Raw genomic sequence first — 6705 nt, 5'->3', positions numbered from 1 at the left:
TTTAAACTACAACAATCGTCGCATGCTAGCCCCGTTTGAGTTCCTATTTTGTCCCCATAAATTATTCAATACAAAACGAATGTTGCATTCTTTCAGAAAGACGAGGGAATCATGCGATTTTGGTAAAGCAACAGGATTGATACTACAGATCAGGTTGGAGCGTCTTTCAAAGTTCCAATCATGCTTCCTCAGTTATAATTAAGAACGACCAAGCGATCAGTTTAAATCTTTAGTTTTACTCATCTCATATGGGCAAGAGATTGACGTGCATCTTAAAGATTGACTTTGAGAAGGCCTATGATAAGGTTAAGTGCTCTTTTTTGTAACAAACTCTCAGAATGAAAGGCTTCTCTGATGAGTGGCGTGCGTTAATCAATAGTTTTATCTCGGGTGGAAGTGTTGCCATTAAAGTCAATGATGATGTGGGAAAATATTTCCAGACTAAGAAAGGACTTAGACAGGGAGATCCATTATCGCCAGTGCTATTTAATATAGTGGCTGATATGCTCGCTGTCTTGATTGAACGTGCAAAGTCTGAGGGCCAAATTGAAGGGGTTATTCCTCATCTAGTTGATGGAGGCCTATCCATTCTTCAATACGCCAACGATACAATACTTTTTATGGATCACGACATGGACAAGGCTCGGAACGTAAAGTTAATTCTTTCCGCGTTTGAGCTCTTGTCGGGTCTGAAAATTAATTTCCATAAAAGTGAACTGTTCTATTTTGGCGAAGCCCAAGATCATGTTGCAGAATATGCTGAACTGTTTGGCTATGGCCAAGGCCAATTTCCAATTAGGTACTTGGGAATTCCGATTCATTATCGGAGGCTTACCAATGCTGAGTGAAAATTGGTTGAGGAAAGGCTTCAAATTAGGCTAAGTAGTTGGAAAGGTAAATTGCTGTCCTTGGGTGGAAGATTAGTTCTCATAAATGCGGTACTGAGTAATATGGTACTCTATATGATATCTTTCTTCCAACTTCCCAGAGGAGTCTTAAAACGGTTGAATTATTTCCGATCAAGATTCTTCTGGAAAGGGGATTGCGAGAAGCGTAAATATCGGCTGGCTGAATGGTGTGTGCTGTGTCGGCCCAAAGATCATGGAGGACTTGGTATTCAAGATCTCCAGGTCAAGAATAGGGCACTTCTCGGTAAATGGTTGTGTAAGCTACTTACCGAAGAGGGCATATGGCAAACACTCCTTAGGAGGAAGTATATTGGCTCAAAGGCTTTATCTCAGGTTATTTGGAGACCAGGAGATTCGCATTTTTGGGCTGGTCTTATGGAAACAAAGAAGTTTTTCTTTCCATATGGTTCTTTCTCTATAAAGGATGGATCGGAAATTCGTTTACGGGAGGATAAATGGTTGGGTAATACCACACTCCGAGAACAATATCCGGCTTTGTACAATATTGTGCGCCACAAAGGCGATACTATCGCCAAGGTGTTGGAAAATTTCCCACCAAATGTGGAGTTCAGAAGAAGTCTCATCGGTCCCAGACAAGCCTCTTGGCAGGATTTATTACAGCGTCTTGAGTTAGTTCAATTGACGCAGGGACCGGATGTATTTCGCTGGAATCTTACCGGGAATGGTTCATTCTCAGTGGCTTCCATGTACAATGCTCTAATTCAGCCTAATATCCCGGTCGATAATAACTCGAAGATTTGGAAGATGAAGATACCACTGAGAACAAAAATCTTTGCCTGGTATCTTCGTCGAGGGTTATTCTTACGAAAGATAATCTTGCCAAACGCAAGCGGCATGGAAGTAAAAAGTGTGTCTTCGTCATCGGGACGAGACTATTAAACACTTATTTTTTTCAATGTCGGTTTGCTAGGTCTATATGGTCAGCCGTCCAAATCGGGTCTACCTTATACCCACCACGTAGTGTTGCCAATTTATTTGGCAAGCGGCTCAATGGTGTGGATGTTAGGTTTAAACGTCTTATTAGGATGAGAGCGATTGCAATTATTTGGTCGCTGTGGCTATGTAGAAATGACAAGATTTTCAATAATATTTCTTCTTGCTTTTTGCAGGTCATCTACCGGTGCACAGCTTTGCTTCGTTCATGGATACCATTGCAGCGTGTGGAGCACCGAGACCTATTTACGGAGGTGTCTTCACGGTTGGAGGATACGGCGAGGGATATTTTCTCCCAACATGGGTGGCAGCGTGACCTTCGGCTAGACCCTCCTAGCTAGTTGTTGTTACCGTTTTTTGGACTATGTTTTCATCTTTGAACCCTTTTGTGTGGTTTTGTAACGGATTCGTGTGCGGCTGTGTGCATCTTAGTTATGCAGAGGCCGGGTCTATTGCGCAAGTAATAAAGAGCCCATTTTCGAAAAAAAGCTAGCTTTCTTCGTAAATTATATCTTGTGTATCCAGTATTTAGCAATTCTATATGTTCCTCAAGCAGTACAGCAATTTTTTACCAGTGCCCAGCAAATTTTTACCAGTGCCCATCAGCAGCATAAAGAAACGGTTTTACTGCTTCTCAGGTGATTTCACAATAATTCAATCCAAATATTGAGATTTGTGCAAGTTTAAAAGGATGAGAAGATTTTCACCAGACGGCCATAAATGTCGACTGGTTCTAAAATGAGTGAGAAACTAGTCACTCCCAAAAAAAAATCGGATATATTTTCTAGTTGTTATGCAAGGTACTACAGGTCTACAGTTATCGGAAAGAAATAAGCGGTGTGCAGACAATTAACATACTTTGTTTTATATAATCACATGCTTGTATTTGAGCTCAGTCAATTCTTGGCTCCTCCTTTATGCATTTAAGAGCATCATCTTTCTTCAAAGGTCCCTTAAGATTCTAGGGAGCGCTGTGAAGGAGATATGCCCTAGAGGCAATAATAAAGTGGTTATTATTTATATCTTTATGTTTATGATAAATGTTTATATATCATGCTATAATTGTATTAACCGAAACATTAGTACATGTGTGATATGTAGACAAACAAGAAGTCCCTAGTATGCCTCTTAAACTAGCTTGTTGATTAATGGATGATTAGTTTCATAATCATGAACATTGGATGTTATTAATAACAAGGTTATGTCATTGTATGAATGATATAATGGACACACCCAATTAAGCGTAGCATAAGATCTCGTCATTAAGTTATTTGCTATAAGCTTTCGATACATAGTTACCTAGTCCTTATGACCATGAGATCATGTAAATCACTTATACCGGAAAGGTACTTTGATTACACCAAACACCACTGCGTAAATGGGTGGCTATAAAGGTGGGATTAAGTATCCGGAAAGTATGAGTTGAGGCATATGGATCAACAGTGGGATTTGTCCATCCCGATGACGGATAGATATACTCTGGGCCCTCTCGGTGGAATGTCGTCTAATGTCTTGCAAGCATATGAATAAGTTCATAAGAGACCACATACCACGGTACGAGTAAAGAGTACTTGTCGAGGAGACGAGGTTGAACAAGGTATAGAGTGATACCGAAGATCAAACCTCGGACAAGTAAAATATCGCGAGACAAAGGGAATTGGTATTGTATGTGAATGGTTCATTCGATCACTAAAGTCATCGTTGAATATGTGGGAGCCATTATGGATCTCCAGATCCCGCTATTAGTTATTGGTCGGAGTGAGTACTCAACCATGTCCGCATAGTTCACGAACCGTAGGGTGACACACTTAAAGTTGGATGTTGAAATGGTAGTACTTGAATATGGAATGGAGTTCGAATATTTGTTCGGAGTCCCGGATGAGATCCCGGACATCACGAGGAGTTCCGGAATGGTCCGGAGAATAAGATTCATATATAGGATGTCATTTTATGTGAATTAAAATGTCGCGGAAGGTTCTATGGAAGGTTCTAGAAGGTTCTAGAAAAGTCCGGAAGAAACCACCAAGGAAGGTGGAGTCCACATGGGACTCCACCTCCATGGCCGACCAACCCTAGTGGGGGAGGAGTCCCAAGTGGACTCCCCTTAGGGGGCCGGCCAACCCCCCATATGGGAGGTGGAACTCCCACCTTTGGTGGGAGTCCTAGCTTGGCTAGGTTTCCCTCTCCTATGGAAGGTTTTTGGTTCGGGTCTTATTCGAAGACTTGGACACCAACTCTTGGGAATCCACCTATATAATGAGGGGCCAAGGGAGGGGGCCGGCCACCCCAAGACCACAACCTGGCCGCCCCCCTGAGTGGCCGGCCACCCCTCCCAAACCCTAGCCGCCCCCTCTCCTCCATAGCTCCCGCGTGCTTTAGCGAAGCTCCGCCGGAGTTCTCCACCGCCACCGACACCACGCCGTCGTGCCGTCGGATTCAAGAGGAGCTACTACTTCCGCTGCCCGCTGGAACGGGAGGTGGACGTCGTCTTCATCAACAACCGAACGTGTGACCGAGTACGGAGGTGCTGCCCGTTCGTGGCGCCGGAACCGATCGTGATCAAGATCTTCTACGCGCTTTTGCAAGCGGCAAGTGAACGTCTACCGCAGCAACAAGAGCCTCATCTTGTAGGCTTTGGAATCTCTTCAAGGGTGAGACTCGATACCCCCTCGTTGCTACCGTCTTCTAGATTGCATCTTGGCTTGGATTGCGTGTTCGCGGTAGGAAAATTTTTGTTTTCTATGCAACGTTATCCTACAGTGGTATCGAGCCGTGTCTATGCATAGATGGTTGCACGAGTAGAACACAATGGTTTTGTGGGCGTTGATGCTCTTGTTATCTTTAGTTGAGTACTTTGCATCTTTATGGCATAGTGGGATGAAGCGGCTCGGACTAACTTTACATGACCGCGTTCATGAGACTTGTTCCTCGTTCGACATGCAACTTGTATTGCATAAGAGGCTTTGCGGGTGTCTATCTCTCCTACTATAGTAAAGATTCAATTTACTCTTCTATTGACAACATTAGTATCAACATTGTGGTTCATGTTCGTAGGTAGATTAGATCTATATCGAAAACCCTAAACCACGTAAAATATGCAAACCAAATTAGAGAGCGTCTAACTTGTTTTTGCAGGGTTTGGTGATGTGATATGGCCATAATATGATGATGAATATGTATGAGATGATCATTATTGTATTGTGGCAACCGGCAGGAGCCTTATGGTTGTCTTAAATTTCATGTTGAGTAGTATTTCAAAGTAGTTGTAATAGTTGCTACATGGAGGACAATCATGGAGACGGCGCCATTGACCTTGACGCTACGCCAACGATGATGGAGATCATGCCCGAAGATGATGGAGATCATGTCCGTGCTTTGGAGATGAAGATCAAAGGCGCAAAGACAAAAGGGCCATATCATATCACATATGAACTACATGTGATGTTAATCCTTTTATGCATCTTATTTTGCTTAGATCGCGACGGTAGCATTATAAGATGATCCCTCACTAAAATCTCAAGATAATAAAGTGTTCATCCTTAGTAGCACCGTTATCAAGTCTTGTCGTTTCGAAGCATCTCGTGATGATCGGGTGTGATAGATTCAATAAGTACATACAACGGGTGCAAGATAGTTTTGCACATGCGGATACTAAGGTGGCCTTGACGAGCCTAGCATGTACAGACATGGTCTCGGAACACATGATACCGAAAGGTAGAGCATGAATCATATGATTGATATGATGAACACTTTGAGTGTTCGCCATTGAAATCACACCTTTTCTCGTGATGATCGGGTTTAGGTGCGGTAGATTTGGTTCGTGTGATCACTAAGACAATGCGAGGGATATTGTTTTGAGTGGGAGTTCACCTAGATTTTTAATTATGTTGAATTAAAATTTGAACTCAATTTGTCATAAACTTAGTCTAAACTATTGCAAATATATGTTGTAGAGATGGCGTCCCCAATCAATTTTAACCAGTTCCTAGAGAAAGAAAAGCTTAAGAGCAACGGTAGCAACTTCACCGATCGGTTCCGTCATGTGAGGATCTTCCTCTCCGGCGGAAATCCGCAATATGTGCTTGATGCACCGCTAGGTGACCCTCCCTGCAGAAACCGAAACCGATGAAGTAAAAGCTGTTTACGAGACTCGGAAAACTCGGTACTCTCAAGTTCAGTGTGCCATCCTGTGCAGTCTGGAATCCGATCTTCAAAAACGTTTTGAGCATCACGATCCTCATGAGTTGATGAATGAGCTGAAAGCTATATTTGAGACTCATGCGGCCGTGGAATGCTATGAAGCATCGAAACATTTCTTCAGCTGTATGATGGAAGAAGGCAGCTCCATTAGTGAGCACATGCTCGCCATGACCGGGCATGCGAAGAAACTCAGTGACTTGGGAATAGTGATTCCTAACGGATCGGGGATTAATCGTGTCCTTCAATCACTCGCCACCTAGTTACAAGAACTTTGTGATGAACTACAATATGCGTAACATGAACAAGGAGTTACTCGAACTTTTTGGCATGCTAAAAGCTGCCGAGATTGAGATCAAGAAAGAGCACCAAGTGTTGATGGTCAACAAGACCACCGAGCTTCAAGAAATAGGGCAAGTCTAAGGGAAAATTCAAGAAGGGTGGCAAGAAAGCTGCCACACCTCCTATGAAACCTAAGAACGGCCCTAAGCCTCGATGCTCGAGTACTATTACTCGCAAGGAGAAGGGACACTGGAAGCGTAATTGCTCCAAGTATCTCGGCTGATCCGAAGAGCGGCCTTGTCAAGAAGAAGAAAGAAGGTATATCCGATATACATGTTATAGATGTTCATTTTACTCGGTTCTC

Source organism: Lolium rigidum, chromosome 5 (genome assembly GCF_022539505.1).
Source record: "Lolium rigidum isolate FL_2022 chromosome 5, APGP_CSIRO_Lrig_0.1, whole genome shotgun sequence".
In the NCBI taxonomy this organism is placed as follows: Eukaryota; Viridiplantae; Streptophyta; class Magnoliopsida; order Poales; family Poaceae; genus Lolium; species Lolium rigidum.
Note: the sequence above shows the minus strand (reverse complement) of the source record.